Below are 24,719 nucleotides of genomic sequence, written 5' to 3'. Positions count from 1 at the left end.
CTAAATTCTTAGAATCTTGATATTTGGCTTTAAAACAAAATGATCTCGAAAAAACATCGAAAATTTCCGATTTCTCAGAAATTCAAAATGGCACCATTACTATCCTATAAGGTGAAATGGGTTCAAATTCGAAAAATTAAATTTTGAATCAAACTACATCAAAAAATTATACATAGAAGCCAAGACAAAAAATTGTTGCACTGTATAGTATATTATTTTATTTTTCAATCTTCCACTGATTAACTTATCCAAATGTGTATATCTCATAACTCGAACATAAACTTGTTTATCGTTGACACGTTTTGAAAATAAAACACTACAGATTATGTCAGGATTTATTTTTTTCATTACGGTTGTCGAGCTGCATCGTAAACTCTTGCGTGATGCCGCTCTGTAATGGAATGCTATCTTTTCACACATTGTAAACTAGTGCCCTCGGCTAGTCTAAAGCATAAGACGAAACGTGTTAAAAAGAGTAGACAAGTGGCAATACTTTCGTGTTTAAACTGGAAGTGGGATAAGTCGTGTAGGTTTTTACTGCCTTGCTGTGTAGAGAAAAAGAAAACACGGAAAAAAACAGCCTCCGGTCAACTGCATCATCTAAACTACCGGTGAATGACGTCGCTCTCGAGAAGACGTAATTAGAAAGTGTCCATTGAGCCGGCTCAGCAATGAACCTTAAACATAATAACACATTAATCCAGCATTTTACCGCCACTAAAACGGTTGCGATACGATCTGTTCGTCAGGATCTATTACGCAGCATCGAGGTGAAGTCGAAAGTGAGACGAATGCTTTGCTTGCGCAAATTTTCACTAATTAACGAAGAAAAGTATTTAATTTGATTAGTATCAGAGGTGAGGTGGCACTTTGGCCACCGGAAGTACAGTGTGTAAAATGCAGGTTAAGATTGGAAATCACGATAATTAAATGCCAACCTTGACAATAACAGTTGCTTGAACCCTCATTGGAAAACAATGCCTAGGAAATTTCGATATTGAACGCATAAATTATCACGCTTCATGCCCAACTGTAAACAAATCGTTGGTCATTAGTGACGTCTAAATGAACGATTGAAAACAAATCGTTGGTATTTCAAATTTCAGCTACTTTCCACGTGTAATAATCTGCAAGCGATCGCACAAGTTTAAGGCGCTGACTCGAACAGAAAATCGGTTCAACTTGATTAACTACATCGTCAATCAACATCAGTACCGGCATAGCACTCATCAACAGCAGGCAGCAGCAACAGCATCATCATCATCATCATCATTTTCGTTTTCTTCATGCCAACGTGTTCATCAAAATATGCGAATCAATCGGGCGAAAAGTGAGGAAAAATGTTAAATTGGCAGCCATACAGTCCCCTGGCAGCCACTCGCCCCTTGCGGGAAGGCGCTAATTGAAACAATTTATATACATGCACACAGAGAAAGAGAGGTACACAAAAAAAATCATGTACACAGAGTTGCGCAATTTATAACGCACCGCAATCGGCCGTCGTCAGCATCATCGGCAGCATCCACAACAAATCGATTAATGGCTGATTGATCATCTGTTCGTTTACGCACGTCAGCCTCCCTGTCTGCCTTCCCCTCCCACAAAACAAACGGCCCCACGGTGGCTGTGGGCAGGCAGGCATTTGGTCACTCTATGAGTGGCTGTTTGGCGCTGTAATACCTCAATAATGGTTACCCTGACTTTTGTACCTTTAATTATCAACAACGGTAGCTTCCCGCCGGATGGTTACCGTGTGGTGGCCACCCGCGAATGTCGTACGGCCGTTGTTTGCTACGGTTAGTCCGGTTTGATACGGAGTGTGGGCGATATATATTTTCTTTTTCGGTTTTTCTTCCTGCCCGGGCTGTGATTGATTGGGTAATCTTTGAGTGAGATAATTTGGCTGGTGCGGATGGATTTTTGTTTTTCATTTTTCTTTCGGCACATCTAAGAATAAAACACGAGATGGGTGTGGTAAATAATGATGAGAGCTATTTTTGGTTTCTGTTTACTTAATTGAATTGATTTTAAATTGGCACTTTATCTTATTTCTTAACTTACTTCCAGCGGAGAGAAATCAGTTTATTCTTGAAAAATAACTTTTAAATATCATCGACATTTTAGCAATGAACATTATGATAAAGATAGTCGTGGGTTTTGCCCCGATCGATTTTTTGGAAAAAATATCTGCATATCTCGTAGCCAATGTTTACTTCAACCATTACAGAATTTATTCGACACCAGGGCCGTCAGAAAAATATTGTTCAAGCACTATTAGTTCGATGTTAGCACCAGTTGTAATTTTGTCCAGAATTACATGTTAGATTCAGTTTGATTTCATGTCACCAACTACGTATCAAGCCTCAAATTGCTAATGATGATTTAATTCAAAAGAGTTTCTAAAAAGTTCACCGTAGAAAAGCAGTGTTCAATTATTCTTGATTTTCTTCAAAACAAACTAAATAGAAATCATAGGAGCTTCGATTAATTTAATTTTATTCCGAATAATCTTAAAACCGATTCCAGTCGCACGGTTTTTCAAACTATTTGCAATGCCTTCAATTTTAAGTGAATTAAAAGTTCGTTCGTCGGAATCAGCTTTACCGCTTCATAAAACTGTTTCCTTTTTTCGCGGTGGCACTACTGCCCTGATTTCACGAAATTAATTTCCCACAAAAAAAAACATACCCGAACAAAAGTTTCCTCAATCAGTTCGGCGGACACACAATCCAATCTAGAAACTGACGCTGATAAGAGAAAAATGTTCATTTGTTAAGCAAGTAGCAACAGCAGCCGTGTAGGCAACACGTAAAACATGAAAATAGTTAGGACGTTTCGTGATTTTCTGCAACGAAACATACGAAACAAAACATTTTACGATAGCCGGCTTTTAGTCAGAAGAAAGTCGGCATTCGCTGTGAGTATGTCGAATGAACAAGTGAAAAGTTGTAATGTGTGATTAACCATATTTTTTTTTTTTTTTTATTTTCGTATTCGATCATCACATCAAACTGGTCGCTTGTTGGTTAGTTTAATTGTTTCTTTTTTTCTACACTCGCTCTCTTCGTACATCTCGACAGTCGTGCATTTTGATTGTTGAGCTTCAGTCTAGCGGTTTGAGCAGACAGACATTGCCAACACTCGATAAGTGGCGCAAAGGCTGTCCTTTAATGGGTAGCCTGCCGGCAGCTGTTGGCAATTTCGTTCGATTTCTATACCGTTCGTGGGGTGTGTATTGTGAATCGACTGATTTTTTTTTGTATGCTCGTTGATTTGTTTTACGGGTTCCGCTGGGGCCGCTAGGTCTAAAAGACAATAGCACATGCACCGTGGTTGTAGGATTTGTGTGGTTTAGGCAGCCGGTACAGATTGGTTTGGACCCCAAGCTGAGAGGTGGCTCAAATCGTGCTACTTTAACTTAGGCCACCGGCTGGAAAAAGTAGGTCTGATTGAACAACGATCTGCGCGGGATAGATCAGTATTTCGCGTTAAAAAAAGCACGGTTATGCTAATTGTGTTGCATTGATCATTTGGAATTTGAAAGTTTTGCCAAAGTTGTACATCTTGCAGAAGCAGAAAGTGCAGCTTTCTCTTTAAAGAGGGTTAGAACTAGAGTTGATGATTGGTTTCTCAGTAATTCGTCAAAATGCATGTCAAACAATCTGGTAAATAAGTATTTGACAAATTTTATTTGAATTTGGTGCATCATGTACCTAACCTAACCTAACTTTTGCGTACTCTATCAAGTATGAAGTAAAAATCACCCCTCACAAAGTAAGTGTTTTAGCAAATAGGAAAATAATTCAGACGCTAACAAGATTATCTACAATACCAGAAAAAAAATAATTTCAAAACATTTAAAAATAAAATAAACAAAGGCCAAAAGGTAGCAAATAGTTTCTCCTACAATGTTGGGGTTAATCAAAGCGATGGTGGGAAACGGTTGATTTCAGTAGTTTTCCATCACATAGAAAAATGCAAATATCTCAACCCCCTGACAAGATATCAAGGATCTTTTTTCATGTAATTTTTTGTCATAAATCCCGCTTTGCTGTAAAAATTTCAGTTGTTGATTAAAAAAAATTTAGTTGTGTTCTGATGGGATTCATCTAAAAATTATGGGAAAAACTAATTTTTCTGTGATGTTTCATGGGATCTGGGAGTCAAATAATTGAATGTAATGCTGAACTGAACCATACAAAACATTCAAAAACAATCTCACCAAAATGCAAAAATATATGGAAAAATTTAGGAATCGAACATAATTGAAAAAAGTGCAAAAGAGTGGGTTTGTAACTTAAAAAAGTCATTTTTTCATAAATCACGTTTGGGCAACCTGAAAACATTTTTTTAGAAAGTCGAAATGTTCTACAAAAATGCTATAAATAACATTATCTTTCAATTAAGGGCGGAGCACCTTGACTTTTTCAACATCAATTTTTTTTGGGACACTTTAGGGTGTAGGTACATAGGTACTGATATGAATATAGGAGCAATTACCCCAACTAATTTTCGTGATTTTTGAAGTAGAATACTTCTCTCAGGAAGTTCGGCTACATAGGGATGTGAAATGAAAATCTAAAACCGAAAAAAGTGAAAAATGTGTCCAATTTCAAATACTAATAAATCGGTTAGTATTCGATGGATTTCCTTCGTTCTTGCAGCAATAGATTAAAAAATCTTCTAAGATTCTTCCTAAAAGAAGATAGTTGTAATTTCATTATTCATATTATTGTACTATTGAAAATATTCAAGCCCTGTCAAAACGAAAAAATTGACCTCTGATTGGCCTTTATATGATTTCTTCCCAAGCACGGTCAACAGAATCATATACCTTGCAATTTAAAACATGCTATTTGGCCTATATAAGGGCCTGTTTCAGCCAAAGTCGCTCATAATAGTTCTAGACAGCGACAACAGCAGTCGTCCTCCCTTAGCAGCAGCACTAGCAGTGCAGTGGATACCAGCGATAGCGGATAGCGACCACAGCTGTGGCGTAGCAATGGATAGCGCACTAGTTGCAGCGGATTCCAGCAACGATAGCGGCTGATGCAGTGAGGCACTTTAGTGAAATGCAGTCTCTGTGCGATAGTGGGCACTAGTAAATGCATTCAATGAAAAATTGACTCGTTTTGGCAACACGTGAGTCGTCTAGTTTAGAGTGTTATAGCAGCATTCCATTGTTTACTTTATCACAACGAATACTTTGTTCGCATTGTCAGTGATAACGCAAAGATGTAATCGGCATCTTATCCGAAACTAAATTAAACAACAAATTGTCCTGTTCAGGATGAAATAAAAACTTGATGATTAAAGCGTTGATGTTTTCTCTTGAAATAATTTACATCTTTAAATTTGTAAAAGTTATAAATTTTACTTTATTTCCGTGTCTCAGAACGTACTGAATTATCTTTTCCTTCAGTCATGAGCACGACATCCGAAAAAATTTCATCTCAAAATTTAAAAATTGTCAAGCCCCAACCATGACAAGCAACTTACTATATTATTGAAAATGGTCAATCCTTGTTGAAGCGCAAAATTCGATTGATCTGATTAGTCGACGTTTATTTACTAGAAAAAATGACTGACACGCAAGCAGTCTGGTTATCTTTTTTGTAAAAGTATTCTACTTCAACCTTGCGGTCGTGGCTTAGCACACAACCCTCCTGTTATTTTTTCGGATGGTTAGTGTAAGGTTAAGTGTTCGGGTGTTTTGGCTATTGATCAAGGTATATTTGAAGATGTATTTGGCATGTCGTGGATGCAAATATAGTGAGTATTACGCTATTGGCAGCGTTTTTTCTCGCAATGATGCTCAACTAGTGGTAACATTTTTTCAGCATCTACTGAACAGGTTTAGCTAAAATTTTGTTTTAGCGTGTAAAAATGAGTTATTTTACTTGTTACATAGCCGTTTTTCGACATCTTAATTTTTCAATGTTGTTTGATTTATTAAATAGTGATTTTTCATTAGAAAAAATTATTTTTTTACTAAAATGGCCGCCATTTTGTTAATTTTTGAAATTTTCAAAAACTGCTATGTGACAAGTTATAAAATCCATTTTTACAAGCTTTTTTACATGATTCAGTAGAAGCTGAGAAAAATTTACCACCAGTTAGGTACTGATTTAGTGAGAGAATCTCGTTTCAGCTGCCAACATTGTATTACTCATTATATTTTCATCCACGAAATCCACATGCAAAATACATTTTCAAATATACCTTAATCAATAGTCAAAGTACCCGAACACTTCACTTTACCCTGAACATTAAAAAAAAAAAAACTAAAATTCATTATTTTTCGACCTTCCAGAGTAGGGTTCCCCCCTATCCACAGTTATAGGTTGAGTACCGCTCCATTGTCAAAAAAAGAGGGTGGAACTGAATCCTGCCCGATAAAATTGTTATGTCATATGGGTTATTCCATGTCAAGTGTCCGAGGAAATGCATCGACCATCTCCGATTTCGACCAAAATATGTGAACCGATGTATTTTGGGCCGAAACTTATAAGTAAAAAGTGTTGTACTGATTGGTGGATCCCTCGGCCAATGGGACTGCCTCCACTTTTTACGAATTTAGTAAAACACCTTTTTTATTTTGTGAATATCTCGGGATCCTGAAAAGCTACAGGTGATATTGACATATCATTTTGAACGGTTTGAAATGTAGAATTGAAATACGGTCAATTTTTTGGTCAAATTTGGTCAATTTTTTTCTGAAGTGTTGCCAGCATTGAATTTTTTTCGATTGAAAATTCAATTTGCAATTTCCTCGAAATACCCCCCCTTCGATTTTAATTTTGACCACGCCAATGTGTTTAGCAGGCGATTTTACATAGGAATCACTTAACAGCAAAAAACAAATGTAGCGTTCCAGAGATACAGCATTTTCAAAATTGCAAGATTTTGGATTTTGTCTACGCACGAAAGCGCTTCTATATATAATGCTGGTATCTTAATGGTATCCTAGCAGGCGTTTGTGTTATCGAAGAGATGTTCTTTAGAGGAGCATCCGCTAATTATGTAACGCAAAAATCCCGTTTTAGAATCATTTTCACGAAAGGTTACAGGAGAGTTTTGGCTACACTTTTCGTATTTAAATTCAAACTGTTTTTTGTTAAATGTACACTTTTGTCCATGATTCGAGTTTTGAAACCAACTTGTGACATTCTTAATAACGTAAAAAAAATGCTGATTTCAGATTTCATTTCATAATTTTGCATATTTACATTCAAGACCACATGTTCAAATAAATCTCCGAACATATCTAAAATATTTTATCATAACCGAATATCTAAATTTGCTCATATCATAGCACGACATAGAGCAAGTAAGCCCATCATAACATTCATCTGCCTATGTTCTTCTTCTTCTTCTTACTTAGAATTAGAGCGGAGGTGGCTTTTTCTGTTCTGTTTATTTGACACAGGCTTCGCAGCCAACTGTTTAGTGTACAGGACAATTGTGAGGCTCGTGCTATGATCCTACTGATAATAACAGTCTTCTCCCGAGCCGGGACTCGAACATGCAACGACTAGCAGTTTTGTGACGAAATTTGACGAGGGGGAGGCTAGCGGGTCAAGCCAAGCTACGTAGCAAATATAAAATTTAAAAATTTAGATTTATTTTAATTGTTTTTTTTTTCACAACTTTGTTTGTTCATGGTCAATTTTAATTCTTTGTCTTATCCATTCATTCATGATACAATGTATGTTTTTAGTAATAAAATTTGCAAAAAAAAGTTATTGGGATGGGGTGGGAGGTGGGTTGCGCTGGAGTTGGTTATAAAGCTACGTAATTATCTATAAGGGGTCTGACTTTGTGACGAAGTGCTACGGTGGGAGAGGGGGAAGGGGGGTATAAAAAACCTACGTCATTTATGCATGCTCCCTTAGTAGCTAGTAAATCTCATCGCGTAAGCTGCTGTGACAACCAATACCGTTTTCCAGCGATACAAGTTTGTTTTAAATACAATCCAATTGAACACACCATCTTCAGAAAATAAAATGACTGCACTCGTGATGAGACACATTGTTTACAATTTTGAACGAAACGAAACGGTTTTAAATTGGATGATTTTTACAATGTGATAAACCAATAAAATGAAGAACCATGGGAAAAGTGTAACCAAAACTGTCCTGTAACTTCTCGTGAAAATGATTCTAGAACGGGATTTTTTGCGTTACATCATTAACGGAGGTTCCTCTAATGAACATATCTTCGATAACACAAACGCCTGCTAGGATACCATTAAGATAGCAGCCATTTATGTAGAAGCGCTTTCGTGCGTAGACAAAATCCAAAATCCTGCAATTTTGAAAATGCTGTATCTCTGGAACGCTACATTTGTTTTTTGCTGTTAAGTGATTCCTATGTAAAATCGTCTGCTAAACATATTGGCGTGGTCAAAATTAAAATCGAAGGGGGGGTATTTCGAGGAAATTGCAAATTAAATTTTGAATCGAAAAAAAATCAATGTTTGCAACATTTCAGGAAAAAATTTACCACGCAGTTCGATTCTACGGCTCAAACCCTTCAAAATGATATGTCAATATCACCTGCAGCTTTTCAGGGTCCCGAGATATTCACAAAATAAAAAAGGTGTTTTGCTAAATTTGCAAAAGGTAAAAGCAGTTCCATTGGCCGAGGGGTCCACCAATCGGTACAACACTTTGTACTTATAAGTTTCGGCCCAAAATACATCGACTCACAAATTTTGGTCGAAATCGGAAATGGTCGATGCATTTCCTCGGACACTTGACATGGAATGACCCATATTTTAAAATTTAATTTGGGAAATTAGGTCATTTTTACTGTTTCAATTGAAAATGTGTGGTCGTTCTTAAAAGGACGGTTGGTTTTAATTTTTACAAAGCTGGTATTTAATCGAATTATGTTTTTCTTTCAATTTTCTATGGGAGCAGCACAGCTTGTGTATTCGGCAGAACACCCACCTGGGTAATAGTGATACTCTCAGAGTTACGACGTAGACGTTGTGAAAGTTATCAGTAATTTGAAACAGTCCTATCGCCCAAGGCCTGATGGCATTCCAGCTATCTTTTTGAAAAATTACCATGAGGTTTAAAAGTCTCCATTGGCATCTATTTTCACATTTCTCAACAATTCCCCAGCAGTTGAAAAGAATGCTCCATGTTCCCGATTTCCAAGAGGGGCGCTTGGTGGAGCATTATCGTGGAATTTCATCCCTGTGCGCCTGCTCGAAAGTTATGGAGGTCGTAGTCTACGATCACTTAATGTACCACGTGAAAAACTTCTTATCCACTACTCAATGTGATTTTTACCTCGATAGATCCGTGACGACTATCATCCTGAAATTCTCATCATTTTGCTTACGAGGTAAGGATCAAAATTCTCAATTTGATGCGGTCTATACGAACTTGAAAGCCATATTCGATTGTATCGATCACGGCGATAATCTAGGTGCTCCAACAGAGATGGTAGCATGGTTTAGTTCATATTTTCGTGATCATAAACTTGCCATTAAATTGGGTACGTCGCAATCCAGTTGGTTCCGTAGCAACTCCTAAGTACCTCAAGGCAGTATTTTAGAACCTCTGCAATTTTCTTAATTCATAAGCGATATTACCAGACTATTGCCTCCTGGAACGAGATTATTATGCGCAAATGATACTAGAATCTACAAGCTCATTCAAACTCATGACGACTGCACCAGATCCCAAGAGCAGATTGACCTTTTCGCTGATTGTTGTCAACCGTGGTCGGTGCATTTTGGTACCCCTAGAACAGATAACTTTTTCAGAGACTTAAATGAATTTTCTCGTAAACATAACGTTGAAACGAAAAATGTGGCAAGCAATTACTATGCGTCATACTGCCGCACTTTGACACACTCCCGCATACACTAGGGGCTCCTAAATGCACAGGAATTGTTAAAAAAGTATAGTCTTTCTAGGTCAACTGTTTTGAGCTTTTTCGGGTTGCCTATTTTTTTTTTCTTTTTTTGACAAGTGTTATTTATTAAATTTTTTTATCACACCAAAAAGAAAAAAATCCTAGATGACATGTTTGCCGCTATGGAAGGCTGCGATATGCTTAAAATAGCCACCTGCTGCGCTGTGAATTGCCGCAGTTTTGCTTGCTGCTAGTCATTTTAGTTTCCAATACATTTTCCTTTTGCAACAGTAATCGTATGGACTAGTGGTTTCCAACCGGGGTTCCGCGGCCAGCAAGGGGGCCACGAGGCTCTTGGTCAATTTGAACGGTAATTAAAATTTTTTTTAGATGTCTTTGTGAAAGCGGATTTTCAACTCTTTTGCGTATTGGTACTAAGACATGAAGCAAATTAGGTTTGCAGGACGATGTGAAACTGAAAAACGCAACCTCGTATTACAAAATTTGTATCGAAAATTCTTTCGGGTGACCGCAAAGCTCTCTGTGCTTGGTAAAGGGGGCCCCTTTGCTACAAAGTTGTTATATACAATGAAGCGCTTATTTTAAAATTAAAAAAATGATGGCCTAAATTTTCGATAAAATCAAGTTTCTGACCTTTTTTATCTTTGTAGAAAAAATAACTGTTCTACAATGTTGTTGTCCCGTTTATTTATGACAACTTTGTATAAAATGGTTTCTTTCTATGTTTAAAAATGACCGCTTAATCTTTTTATGAAAAGCAGTCAGTATGTCTTCTTAAAACTACATTATTAATCATTATCTCCGCTACCTGCGGCGGGGTTCCGAAATAATTTTTAATCATTCTTTGAGGCTTTTCGAATCTCAAAAATCTTCTAGAGATAGTATATCAATAAATCCAGTATTTGAAGAGCAAATAAACACGATTTTGAGTCATTTTTGGCCTTGACTTGATCTGTGTAGAAGCTATCTTTTCTATGTCTGTTACAAACTTTGTGTGTTTCAATGATGTACAAATATACGCTGATCATTATTGCCTTCTATATGCTGCAGTGTTTAGATATTCAAAAAAAATCGAATTCTAAGTTCAAATATGATACGGGAAGAAGTTAGTTGAGAAAAATTTTCAGCAAAGTTTCTTGTGACAATATTATCTTCAACTTTGCTGAAGACTCTATTGCTCTAAGTTGTGAGACTGAAAAGTAACATCTTGTATCGCTCTAGCGGTGGAGTTCTGAAGTTCCGAACGAAATTTTGTTGTCATTCTTTGAGGGTTTTAATTCACTAGCATGAAGATAGTATGCCAACAAAAAGAATAAATTTCTGCATGTTAGCTTTTGTACATGACTACTGAGAATTTTACTTCCGGAGGGCATGTCGTTGTGCACTCGAGCAAAAAATACAGCAACAACAACAAAGAATCGTTTGAAAAGTAGAATCGTTTGTACGCTTTAGTGTTGGTAATACTGAGGAAGAAAGGTAGGAATGGGTTGTTTAGTTTAATTTAAACTGAGACTGACAGTTTCGTCTAATATTTGACTTTGTTTTCAGCTCCGATTGGTCGAATCATTCAACATATTTGAGAATTCATAAATATTTGAGAATTCATATCAATGAAAATAATTGGTTATAATTGTTTTAGGGAATCAAGTTCCTAGGTAAAAATTCGTTTTTACGAGGAATGATTTTCAAGATAAGTTTACAAAATATGATTGACGAGTTTCACCGATTCCACCTATACAATATTTTTTTCATTTGTCAATTAGTTTTATATAATTTTTCAGCATTCAAATTAACCAAGTATGCAATAAATATCTGTTTAATTCGTAAGGTGTCAACGTGAAAACTAGTGTTACAACTATTCATGTCCCTTCTTACGCTTCCCACAATCGCATCGATGCGTCCGGACTAAACGGTTCACAGCGAAAAGTGAAATTCATGGACAACAACATTTAAATCGATAAGCTCACAGCTTAGCACAGAACATCGCACGGCAATATGTTCCTTTAACCGGGCAAAAACCATGTCACGAACGACCCCTCGAAGAGTAAAAATCCGCCTGTCTTCTTTGGGCTAATCCAATTACCACCCGAGGTACGGTGGCAAACGATAGCTTCAACCTAGGGAGCATCAGCTTACCGAACAGCCTCGAAGAATGAAGATAATCCAGTAATTCGATATCAATTACCGGATCACGTGGATGTCTGTTCGATTGGAAAATCACGCAGAAAGGCCATGCAAATAACGTTTGTTGTCTTTGTTTGCAACCATCTAATAGTTGGTAAGTGAAATAAGTATTTCATTGTTAAACACACAGGGATTTATTTCATTTCAAAATGAAAGAATGCTTGACGTCGCAGAATAGTCATACGCAGTTACACATTCCGGGAGCCCCATCGGAAAATAAGCCAACAGAAATTGATCCACTTATCTATCACATGTGCGATGGTCGCTGTGCCGACAGCTACCGCCCACGTTCCCGCGTCACGGTCGTTTGTTTCAGTGTGACCGAATTGTCACGCTTCAGCGGTCCGAGCATATTCGATCCGCCTGGCTGGTGGACGTGAAGAAAATGCTTTCACTAACCGTTGTACGAGGCGATGATGGGTATATTTTCATCGTGCGGGCCGGGAAAAAAGCATGTCGAGGGAAACGCACCCCACACAGCCTAGCCCGCGGTGCGAAGTGTTGACTGTCGATGTTCAATAAGGTTGCGTAGATGTGTTTCGTCAATCTTTTCACCTCCCGCGAAATGGCGTTGTAAATTTTTGAAATTTAATATGGTTTCAGTTAATCTACTATTGACTAGCGTTCAATAAATTTTCAAAGAGCTCTCTAATCAGTGACAACCGGATTGGTAAGTGAAACTACGGAATTGTAAAATGCATTCATTTGATGGTGTAGTGATACGTTTAGGTATGCGAACATTGAAAATACATTTTTTTGTTCAATCAACTCTTGGTTCAATCTATATTACTTATCGATCAATCTTAGCTTATGTTTTCAAAATTGTTGCTCACATAAAAAAATGCAGTTTGGTTACATGATCAAAACGTTTTTTCTCAATTTCAATAATGCTACAGGTTCTCATCCACAACTTCAGTCAAGCACCGTTTTTTTCACTCTAGTACCCATTTTACTTTTTTTAGGTTGCCTCAGCTACTGCAGAATCGGATTCCGTGGTTCCGCAAGCTTGCGTTTGTCAGATGACGAAGCAAACCGAAAGCTAAGAATCTCTTCTGAACAACAGTGGCAAACGCAAAAAAAGCGGAAGCAGGGAAACGAGCAAACTCGAAAGATAAAAATTCATAAAACGTAAAGCTTTTAAACTTACCATTAACAAAATTTAATCCAATTAACTGATTCCGGAGTTCACTTTTCGGGCAGCTTTCGAGATCCGAATATGTTGCACCGCCAGCCCGAATCCGCTCTCTGACTGTGGGATTCGAAACCGAACTTGTTGCCTTCGTTTGTTTGTTCTTTCGCTTGTTCGTTCGTTCGTTCGCTCGTTCGTTGTCTATGAAGCACCCGCGACCGGAGCACTGATAAAAACGCTAAGGGATCAAAAAGAATTTGCTTGCATAATACGGATCACTCGATTCAGGTTCTGCTTCCCAACTGCGGGGCGCCTCGGGATCTTTATCCTCCACTGGCCGATTCAGGAGTTCACTAATTAATTTTTTATTGCTACTTTTCGCCAGCCATAGCGCACCACCAATCGAAACAGAGAGACTACAGAAAAAGAGAAAGAGGGAGAGAGAGAAAAGAACGATTGGTCATCAGACACTTTCGTTGCTTTATGAGCAACATGGTTAATTGGCGTTTTGTTCGACACTAGGGGTCCCCATACTCGGATAGCATAAATCTGTGATAAGCTGCCCGACCCGGCGATGCTCAATCATTGAGGAACGATCGAGGAGCGTCGATAAAATAATCTAATTATTTTATGAACCAAACTCACGGACACGGCGATAGTGAAGATTGATGAAGTTAGTATTTGGATGGGCGTTAATGGAATAGGCGATGGGGAACCTCGATTTTCCGTCTCATTAATTTTAGCATGTATTTAAGAATCTAATTAATCTAGATGGTGGATATATAAATAACTAATTTGTTGGATATTATAAGGTCAATGTATCTAGCAAATTATATATTATATATAGTGTATTTATTCATATATTTTTATTAACGATAAAAATTCTTGGTTTTCAACTCTTTTTCTAGTGGTGTAATGAATGTGCTAATGAATAGCGCTATACTTATTTCCAGTGGTAGGCACCATTCCGCTAATTCGCTAATTCGCTAATTAGCGACGCTAAAATTCAGTTAGCGATTTAGCGATTTCGCTAATTTTTGAGCTGGTTAGCGAAACTGTTAGCGTCGCTAAAATTTTGGCCTTCGAAACGCTAATCGCTAATTCGCTAAATTTTGTAGAGAAGCGACAATAGAAATATTTAGAAAAATTGTGAATTGCTGATGGCGTACGTAAATTGATTCGAAAGATGAACATACTTTACTGCGAAAGTTACTTTTGTCAGTTTTTTACCCTAGAATGGAGTTCCAGTTATCGTATAAGCCACGGGAGCATTTTGAAGAACAAGCACAAGGTCTAGATTAAATTTTCGGCACACCAAGAACTTTGGTAAATTGTATTGCGCTTGAAATTATGACAACTTTGGTTCTACTTTTTCGATTCAGATAATAATTGAGTTTTTATGAAAAAATTCCTAAGAGTATCTATTTTCAATGCAAGCTAAATAACTTTTGATATTCTTGTTTTTACCTCGTGAAAGACAATTTGCATATTAAAAAGTTGGCGATTAGCGATTAGCTAATGTGGGTTTAGCGTTTAGCGTTTAGCGATTCTCGAGCTAAATTTTCCGGTTAGCTGCTCAGCGATTAGCTTCGCTAAATTTTCGATTAGCGGTGCCCACCACTGCTTATTTCTAAATAAAATCAAATGGGCGGAAGCATAAAATTGTACTTATGTACGGGAGTACCTATAGCGGGTGTCACTCCGGAAAGTTCTAGCACAAACCAATGTTTCTAAATGTCTCGAAAAGTCAAAGCTTGTAGTCCTATAAAAATAAGAACTGCTTTAGAACCTTATGAGACACAATGGATACCTAATATTGACCTTAACTTCTTTTGTACCAGTAAATAAATTGCCATATTTGGAATGGCTCAGTGACAGTGGTCTGAGAATTTTGTTCAATATATTTTGAGTAGTAAAAGCATAGGTCAAGTCGACATGAAATTTTTGCAAGAAAATGTTCATGGATTCTTCATGATAATGGCTTTTTGTTTTGCTGTCCAAAGCATGACGAATCAGTGAGAAAAGATGCTAACTTTAGGGGTTATATTTTAGAACGGGACACGGTTACATGGTAAAAAGCGATGGTGTTATTTTTCGCTCCCATGCATATTTCGTGTTCCTTTATAGGTCCTATAACAACTGTTTTCAGTGCATTATGGTTGTGCTCCAAAACCGTTGGGAGAAAGTGGGGCTTAAGACCGAAAATGGTGATGTGGATATTCACATCTATTATACGTCCAAAACTGACCTACGCTGCGTTAGTTTGGTGGCCAAAAACCAAAGAGTCCACCGCTAGAACAAAGCTAGATAAAGTTCTACGACTTGCGTGCATTGCTATAACAGGAGCAATGAAAAGCACCCCATCAAAAGCTCTTGAGGCAATTCTTCATCTGCTGCCGTTGTACGAATACGTGCAACTAGAAGCAGAAAAGAGTGCATTGAGACTCAAACGAACAAAAACTATCTTGTCAGGTGATCTTGTGGGTCACCTGACTATACTGGACTTTTTCAAAAGAGGGCCAGTGATGAGTATGAATGGAGACTGGATGGCAGCTCAGGATAACCATGATATTCCCTACAAGGTATGCGAAACGTCGCGTACAGACTGGGAAGTCGTCGTTCCTGATGTCCGTCCCGGTTCAACGATATTTTTCACAGATGGCTCAAAAATAGGTACCAAAACTGGTGCAGGAATCTTCGGCCCTGGAATTAATATTTCAGTGGCAATGGGACACTGGCCAGAGCAGAGATTTTTGCAATCCTTGAATGTGCGAATGTATGTCTGACTAGGAAATACACACATGCAAATATTTGTATTTTCTCTGACAGTCAAGCAGCACTGAAAGCACTTGATGCTTATAAATGTACATCCAAGATTGTCTGGGAATGTATTCTCACATTGCGACAGCTATGTCAAACAAACTCAGTAAATTTGTATTGGGTTCCAGGACATGGTGGCATTGGTGGGAATGAAAAGGCAGACGAACTTGCAAAACAAGGATCTAACTCACAGTTTATCGGCCCAGAACCTATCTGCGGTATATCAAACTGTGCAGTGAATGGAGCTTAAACGCTGAGAGGAACAAAAGGTGATAACCAATTGGTTGGATGTCAAAAAGTGTTCCCAATCTAAAAGATTTATCACACCAAACGAGAATCATTCGAAAAAGCTCCTAGAGCTCAACAAAAGAGCTCTTTGTACATACGTCGGCCTAGTAACGGAGCACTGTCCGAGTAGATATCATTCATAGAACATTGGCCGGGTTCAGGATGATATATGTCGCTTTTGTAATATGGAAAGCGAGACATCGGAACATCTGCTGTGCAGTTGTGGTGCATTATTTAAACGCAGATCAAGGTTTCTTGGCAGTGGCTGTTTACAGCCCAAAGAGATTTGGTCTTTGTATCCTGGGAAGATGATTGGCTTCATAAACCATATTTCACCTGACTGGGAGCGTGTCGGTGCAGGTACCTGATCACTCAACAATAGTGGTCATTGTATTTTGCACGTATAGCAATTGACTGGGATATATTACAAAAGTTCACATCAATGGACAACGTAATTCTAATTCCCTAACAAAAAAAAAACTGTTTTTAGATCGAGCGGTTTGACTATGTTTTCGCGACCGATTGCTTAAGTTTACATGCGATCGCGTACAATTAAGCTTGGAAGCTTCCCCGAAAATATTATGTGCAAAAATCACTATTAATTCCACGCGAAATAATTTCTCATCCGTAAGCAAGATGGCAACAGCAGCATGCTGCAGCAGTGTCGGTGGAAAAAATCAATGTTTAGATATTTGTCAAAAATTCAATCAGTATGAGGTGAATAGCTCTTCCTACAAACATCGTAGCGCCTTAAGGTCTTCAGAAGAGTTTTTCTCAGGACAATTTCCTACAAATGTCATGCATCGATATATTTCTGGAGCCAACTGTACATCTCTGGACAGTAGGTTTTGAAAAGTGGATTTTTCCATGTATAATTGAATCTAATTGTATTGTAGTTTTAAAAAAGGCATGGGAGTTAACATTCTTTTTTTTTGTCCCACCTTGTTATATGGGTTATTCCATACGAAGTGACCACGAAAAAGCACAAACTTGGTCACGACCGTCACAGATTTAGCTCAAAGTTGGGAGAATTATTCATCTACTGTCACTTTGGAGAAATCCCAAATTTGGTGTCGATTGGAATACCCCCCGCTCTGTGGGACCCCCCCTCTTTATTGCAAAGTTATGCATTTTTTGTTCAAAATCTTTTTTTTATTTTTCTTACAATTCATAGACGTAAGATGTCCGAAAAATACTGATAGATGATTTTTGAAGAAAATAAACCAAGGAATCCAGAAAAAATATAAGTTTTGACCGGAAGTGTTGCCAGATAAATTATTTTTGTATTTAAAAACTAAATTTACATTTTTCGGCAAATGCAGCCATTTTGATTTTAAATTTGATAATTTCATCGTGTTCCTTGGAAAATTTCACATAAGAAACAACTGTCATCCAGAGGTAATATGAGCCAATCTCGAGACATAACATTTTTACGAAAAAAGTTGTAAACTTCGTAATTAATTTTTTTTACAATTTATAGACGTAAGACACCCGAAAAATAGTGATAGGTGAATTTTGAAGAAAATAAACCAAGGAATTCAGAAAAAATATTATTTTTGACCGGAAGTGTTGCCAGACAGATTATTTTTGTATTCAAAAACTAAATTTGCATTTTTCGGCAAATGCAGCTGATTTTATTTTAAATTTGATAGTTTCATCGTATTTATTGGAAAATTTTACGTTAGAAACACTTATCACCCCGAAACACTTACCACTCCGGGGTAATATTAGCCAATCTCGAGATATAGCATTTTTACGAAAAAAGTTCTGAATTTCGTAATTAATTCATCGTAAAAATGTTATATCTCAAGATTGGCTAATATTACCCCGGAGTGGTAAGTGTTTCTTACATAAAATTCTCCGAGAAATACGATGAATCTATCAAATTCAAAATAAAATTAGCTGCATTGACCGAAAAATGCAAATTTAATTTTAAAATACAAAAATAATCTATCTGGCAACACTTCCGGCCAAAAACATTATTTTTTCTGGATTCCTTGGTTTATTTTCTTCAAAATTCACCAATCACTGCTTTTCGAGTTCCATACGTCTATAACTTATGAAATAAAATAATTACGAAGTTTAAAACTTTTTTCGTAAAAATGTTATATCTCTAGATTGGCTCATATTACCTCTGTATGATAGTTGTTTCTTATGTAAAATTTTCCAAGTAACACGATGTAATTATCAAATTTAAAATCAGAATGGCTGCATTTGCCGAAAAATGTAAATTTAGTTTTTAAATACAAAAATATTTTATCTGGCAACACTTACAGTCAAAACTTATATTTTTTCTGGATTCCTTGGTTTATTTTCTTCAAAAATCATCTATCAGTATTTTTCGGACATCTTTCGTCTTTGAATTGTACGAAAAAGAAAAAAGAGAATTTTACCAAAAATTGCGTGACTTTGCAATAAAGAGGGGGGTCCTAGAGAACGGGGGATATTCCAATCGATACCAAAATTGAGATTTTTCCAAAGAGACAGTAAATGAATAATTCCCCCAACTTTGAACAAAATCTGTGATGGTCGTGTCCAAGTGGCATGTACACTTCGTATGGAATGCGTGGCAATTATTATTATCATAATTTTTCCTGAAACTCTGTCGTTGAAGAGGCTTGCGGTGATAATGATGGAGGCTCAGTAGGTCAACTGAAATCAGAAAACCCAAAACAATTTTCTAGTTTAGAGTTGTCCTTTGTGAGCAAGAATTGCGAAAAGTCGAAACTCTACGACTGATCTGAATCAGTGATAATAAGTATTAGTATTCAGGTTGGTTCAGGTATATTAAAGAAACTTTGTGATGAAATATAGAAAGAAAAACAAACTGAGAAAGAAATAGAAAGTAAGAAAAACAGAGAAAAAAAGAGAAACTCACGGCTGCTGTTTCAAAAGGGCCTACCCAAAAATGAGACTGATGAATGAAATATATTGTATCAGAAAAACGACTTGTTTGATTGAAATGATGTCTGCAGCAAAGTTGTAGGTAACAAAGTTGCGAGTCTTAAAAAGTATATACACTGTAAAAAAAATTTTTACCTGGGCCAAATTTTCCAAATTGTCACAAAATCTAAAATATTTCAGAGAGTACTTTTTTTTAAATCTAACTTTTTGGGTGTTTTTTGCGCTGTTTTTGTAACATACTGGCCCTATTGAAATCTAATATGCGTAACTCAGCGACGATTCCCGCTATCAGACGGTTTAAAAAAAAGACGCGTAGAGAGAGCTAGTTTCTCTACATGCAGACGACATGACGTACAAATACGAAACTCGTTAGTTAATTGCGATGACTTGGAATACTTTATCGCTTTCAAGTTTTGGATATTATTATCCGATAGTTTCCGCAGCTGCTTCGAACACTTTTCACCATCAAAAAGTCGAATACATTTAATTTTGTACGTAGTGTTATTCATGTTGTTTGCTGGACCTTAACACCAACAGTTATTTCACTTAACCACTTATATATTCACTTCAAAACTGTTTTATGTATAGTTGTTAATACTGCTAAGATGCCAATAACCAGAAAGTAATAAAGTTACGCGCTTGTATGCATTTTTGCAGGGGAACATACAAGCAAGAGCCGCGTTGCATGTTGCATGCTGTGTTTGTTTTGATGCAGCGATCTAATTCATTTAAGGCATGACAATGTGTGTTGTTAATCGACTGGAGATGAGGATAATTTTTCATTTACCATTTCAAGTAGTGAGTAAAAGTTTTGCAAGTAGTTTCAACGGTTATTATTAGATACTCGTGATCTTGCAACATGTGCAAATTATATGACAGTAATGGTTGTTACTCAACAGGAGAAGAAATTTATTACTTGTAAAATAATAGATTTGTTACACGAAGGAAAATATTTTTTAATTACTCTCCAAGTAATAAGTTAAAGTTCATTAAGCAGACAATGTGTGCAGTAGGGCAAGCGAAAAATAAGCGAACTGGAAATATGATACAGATTTGGAAAAATATACCGCATCCCGACGGGACTTGAATCCGCAATCTCCGGGAATGGCAAATTTAACTCATATTCAGAATTCAGAATTTTAATATTACCGAAGAAAACTATCGCGATAAACATTCTCGACGCTTGAGATATTTGATTAACGTTTTCGCATAAATTTGACCAGTATTGCAACAGCATCCAGCATATTAGCATATTCTAAGATGAGTAGATTTATGTAACTCTATCTCGTGATTCCGACGACTCAAAGAGAGGTGGTTATCATCAAAATTGTTTGGGAAGTTATCGACTTTCCTTTGGTGCACATCTTTTTTCGAAATTCAGCTGATGTTTTCACAGTTAAGTCGTGAATTCAACCACTTCAAAAGTTGGAGGTTTCAGTGAAATTGTTCAGTAAAACAGGAGTTTCTGGTTGATACACAGTTTAGTATAGCATTCAGCCGTTACGTGTTGTGCTTGTCGTTTAAGTGATTTGAACTATTTGTTTTGTGTATCCAACCACGTAAAGGGTTACGCTCATCAGGAAAATTGTTCAAGAGTTCTCCAAAAGATCAAGGGCATGAGTTCCAGGGAAAGTTTGGTTTGGAATATAACCGTTATGTGGCACTAGTGTGCGTCACACCTTTGTTTGATACTAAATACAGACTCTTTCAGATATTATAAGCACACGTAATGTTAACACACTTTTTGAATCAAATGGAACTTTCAACGTTTGTTTCTGACGTTAAAGTTACCTATCAAATTGGTCGTAGAGGCGAATGCCGCTTATTAGCCGACTCTATAAAGGGTCGTGATCGTCTTATTCAGTATTTAACTGAAAAGATGTATAAATTTTTTACATATGACACGAAGAGCGCCAAGCCGTTCAAGGTTGTATTGAAAGGTCTCACCAACGATCAAGCCGTTGATGAGATCAAACTTACTTTAACAGAATTACTTGGCATAGCCCCTACCCAAGTAATTCTAATGAAACAAAAATCACGAGGCGATAACAGTCAGAGAACTGGAATTTCCCTTGTTAATTATTTAATTCATTTTAACCGCAATGAGGTTAACAACTTAAAAATTTTCGAAAAAGCACATGCTTTGTAAAATGTGCGTGTAAAGTGGGAAATTTATAGGAAGTATGGCGAAGGTGAAAAGCATATGCCGTACTTGCCAACGTTATGGCCATGGTTCCAAATTCTGTAACATGGACCAAAAATGTCTTAATTGTGGAGACTCTTCTCACAAAAAGGACACATGTCCTGTGAAAGAGTGTAAAAATTTTCGCTGTGCGAATTGTAACGGCAACCATATGTCAAATTTTTATCAATGCCCAGCCCGTTTAGCAATTGTTAAGGCAAGGCAAGGTAAACAAAATTCAAAACAAACTTCAAAACAAAATTCTCCGAGCGTACCAGTGACGCATAGTTTACCTACTCCTTTGCATACCCGTTTAACTTATGCACAGGTTACAGGTAGTTCGAATATTATACCGACTAGTGTTGGTAGTTCGAAAATGACCGTTAATATGGGTAAGCAAAACACGCTAGAAAATAATTGTACACCTATTACTCCAGCTGCCAGCTACTATTGCTGCCGAAAATATTTTTTCTAATGTCAACTGCCTGGGGCCTATTACAGCAGGTAAACTTTTTTTCTGCAACAAGCAAAGTTCGATCCTATGAACGCCATGTTGAAGGCAAAATCAATGTTTGAAGCCATTCAAATAGGCACAAATTTTACTATTAAAATTGTTTCTAATTTAAAATTTAGCAATGATTTTAAATAAAACAATTAAAATATTAAATTGGAATGCTCGCTCATTGAAGGCCAAAGAGAATGAGCTTTTTAATTTTTTAACAGTAAATAATGTGCATATTGAAATTATTACTGAAAATTTTTTGAAACCTAATACAAAATTAAAATATGATCCCAATCACGTGGTTCATAGATATGATAGGATTCAGGGTTCCGGCGGTGGAGTTGCAATTGTTATTCATCGCCGAATCAAACATCGTGCTCTTCCCCATCTTGAGACGAAAGTTATTGAAACTTTGGGAATTGAAGTTCAAACTGAACTTGGGATTTTATTTATTGCCGCAGCATATTTACCATTTCAATGCACAGCGAGCACAAAAATTATTTTAAAGGTGATTTACGAAAACTCACCAGAAATCGTTTGAAATTTTTTATAATCGGCGATTTTAACGCTAAACATCGATCATGGAATAATTCTCAAAGTAAAATTTTATTCAATGATTGTTCTTCAGGATACTGTTCTATTTTGTCTCCGAATAGTCCTACATGCTTTTCTTCTGTAAGAAACCCTTCAACAATTGATTTGGTGCTAACAGATCAAAGTCACGTATGTAGTGATTTGATCACACATGCTGACTTTGATTCTGACCATCTTCCAATAACTTTTTCTTTATCACATGAATCAGTTTTAAACCCTATGAGCTCTGTTTTTAATTATAACAAGGCTAATTGGGAAAGATACAAAACTCATATTGAGAGAAATTTCAATAATGAGCTTGATTTGCAAAACGAAATTCGTTTGAAAAATGTCCGCAGACGTCAATATCAACGTTCTCGTGACCCTGTTTTCAAAACTATTTATAAAGATTTACAGAAAGAGATTAATCATAGATTAACTCTTCTGAGAAATCAAAACTTTGAGACTTAAGTTGAAAAATTGAAACCATATTCAAAACCTTTTTGGAAGCTGTCGAAGATACTTAAGAAACCTTCACAGCTTATTCCAGTTTTAAAAGATGGTGCAAGTTTTCTTGTATCCAATGAACAAAAGGCTCAAAGACTTGCTCAGCAGTATGAGAGTGTTACTAACTCAAATTTGAATTTTGTGAGTCCAATTGAAAATGAAGTCACACGTCAATTTGATTTAATTTCTTCCCAGAATTTTCTACCTGCAGAAATAATTGAAACTAACTTGAATGAGATTAAATCAATTATTAAAAATTTCAAAAATATGAAAGCACCTGGTGACGATGGAATCTTTCATATACCAATCAAACATCTCCCTGAAAGCACAATGGAATTTTTAGTGAAAATTTTCAATTGCTGCTTCAAAATTGCATATTTTCCCAAATTATGGAAAAATGCAAAAATTACTCCAATTTAAAAACCGGATAAGAACCCAGCTGAAGTTTCAAGTTATCGACCAATCAGTTTGCTTTCATCAATAAGTAAACTGTTTGAGAGAGTTATTCTTAACAAAATGATGTCACACATCAACGAAAATTCAATTTTTGCAAATGAACAGTTTGGATTTCGCCATGGGCATTCCACAACTCATCAATTGCTCAGAGTTACAAATATGATACGAGCTAACAAATCTGAAGGTTATTCCACTGGAGCTGCTCTTTTAGACATAGAAAAAGCATTCGACAGTGTTTGGCATAATGGTTTGATTGCGAAATTGCAAACATTTAATTTTCCAATTTTCCTAATCAAAATTTTAAAAATTTATCTTACTGATCGAACTCTGCAGGTTGTCTATCAGAATTCAAAATCTGATAGATTTCCTGTCAGAGCAGGTGTACCTCAAGGTTCAGTCTTGGGTCCAGTCCTGTACAACATATTCACTTCAGATCTTCCGGATTTGCCTACAGGATGCACAAAGTCATTGTTCTGCGATGACACAAGCATTTCCGTAAAAGGAAAAAGTCTTCGTGTCATGTGCAGTCGATTGCAGAAAAGATTTGATATTTTTTCTTCCTACTTGCAATAGTGGAAAATCATCTCTCCCAATCAGTGCGTCTTGAACTGTCCTACAGATCAGACGTTTTTTCGGTTGCTTGTGGACTGGTCTTTGACTGCCTATAGCTTCAAAGTTTGTGTTTTGTCAGTGTGTCTTTTAAAGACTACCTGAAAGTTATTTCCCATCAGTCTTTCTCAAGACTACCTACTTTTGAATTTAACATTTGTTTTAACTTTTTTCGTATCACCTGAAATGGCTGGACGGAAAAAGAAACCTCGCATCGCTGCGGGGAGGAAAAGAGAGGCATCTCTTTCTGACACATCGAGTGTCTGTAGTGACAATCCTTTTGATATTTTGCCTGAGCAAGAAGCTGGTGAAATGGAAGTTACCAATAATGAAACTATACAAAATATAAAATCTTTAAAAAAGGAGAAAGTTCCACCTATTGTGGTAACTATTTCTTCTGAATTTAATATATTCAAAAAGGAACTTTCAACGTTTGTTTCTGACGTTAAAGTTACCTATCAAATTGGCCGTAGAGGTGAATGCCGCTTATTAGCCGACTCAGTAAAGGGTCGTGATCGTCTTGTTCAGTATTTAACTGACAAGATGTACAAATTTTTTACATATGACACCAAGAACGCCAAGCCGTTCAAGGTTGTATTGAAAGGTCTCACCAACGATCAAACCGTTGATGAGATCAAACTTACTTTAACAGAATTACTTGGCATAGCCCC

General features: G+C 36.7%; 2 protein-coding genes across 4 annotated transcripts in view; one reads left to right on the top strand and one right to left on the bottom strand.

The window, feature by feature from the left end:
* The window catches only part of LOC129721556 (arylalkylamine N-acetyltransferase 1-like), a 164,237-nt gene that overhangs the window by 93,497 nt on the left and 46,021 nt on the right, over window positions 1-24,719 (top strand). The gene's annotated exons all lie outside the window — the stretch shown is intronic.
* The window catches only part of LOC129721553 (uncharacterized), a 196,948-nt gene that overhangs the window by 161,303 nt on the left and 10,926 nt on the right, over window positions 1-24,719 (bottom strand). For 2 of the 3 annotated variants that reach the window (XM_055674254.1, XM_055674256.1), the window contains exon 2: window positions 13,226-13,623. The exons of the other annotated variant lie outside the window; for it this stretch is intronic. The gene's annotated coding sequence lies outside the window, so the exon portion shown is untranslated. The remainder of the gene's footprint in view (window positions 1-13,225; window positions 13,624-24,719) is intronic. 3 annotated transcript variants of the gene reach the window in all.

The sequence above is a fragment of the Wyeomyia smithii genome, chromosome 2 (genome assembly GCF_029784165.1).
Source record: "Wyeomyia smithii strain HCP4-BCI-WySm-NY-G18 chromosome 2, ASM2978416v1, whole genome shotgun sequence".
In the NCBI taxonomy this organism is placed as follows: domain Eukaryota; kingdom Metazoa; phylum Arthropoda; class Insecta; order Diptera; family Culicidae; genus Wyeomyia; species Wyeomyia smithii.
Note: the sequence above shows the minus strand (reverse complement) of the source record. Positions and strands in the feature narration are given on the sequence as shown.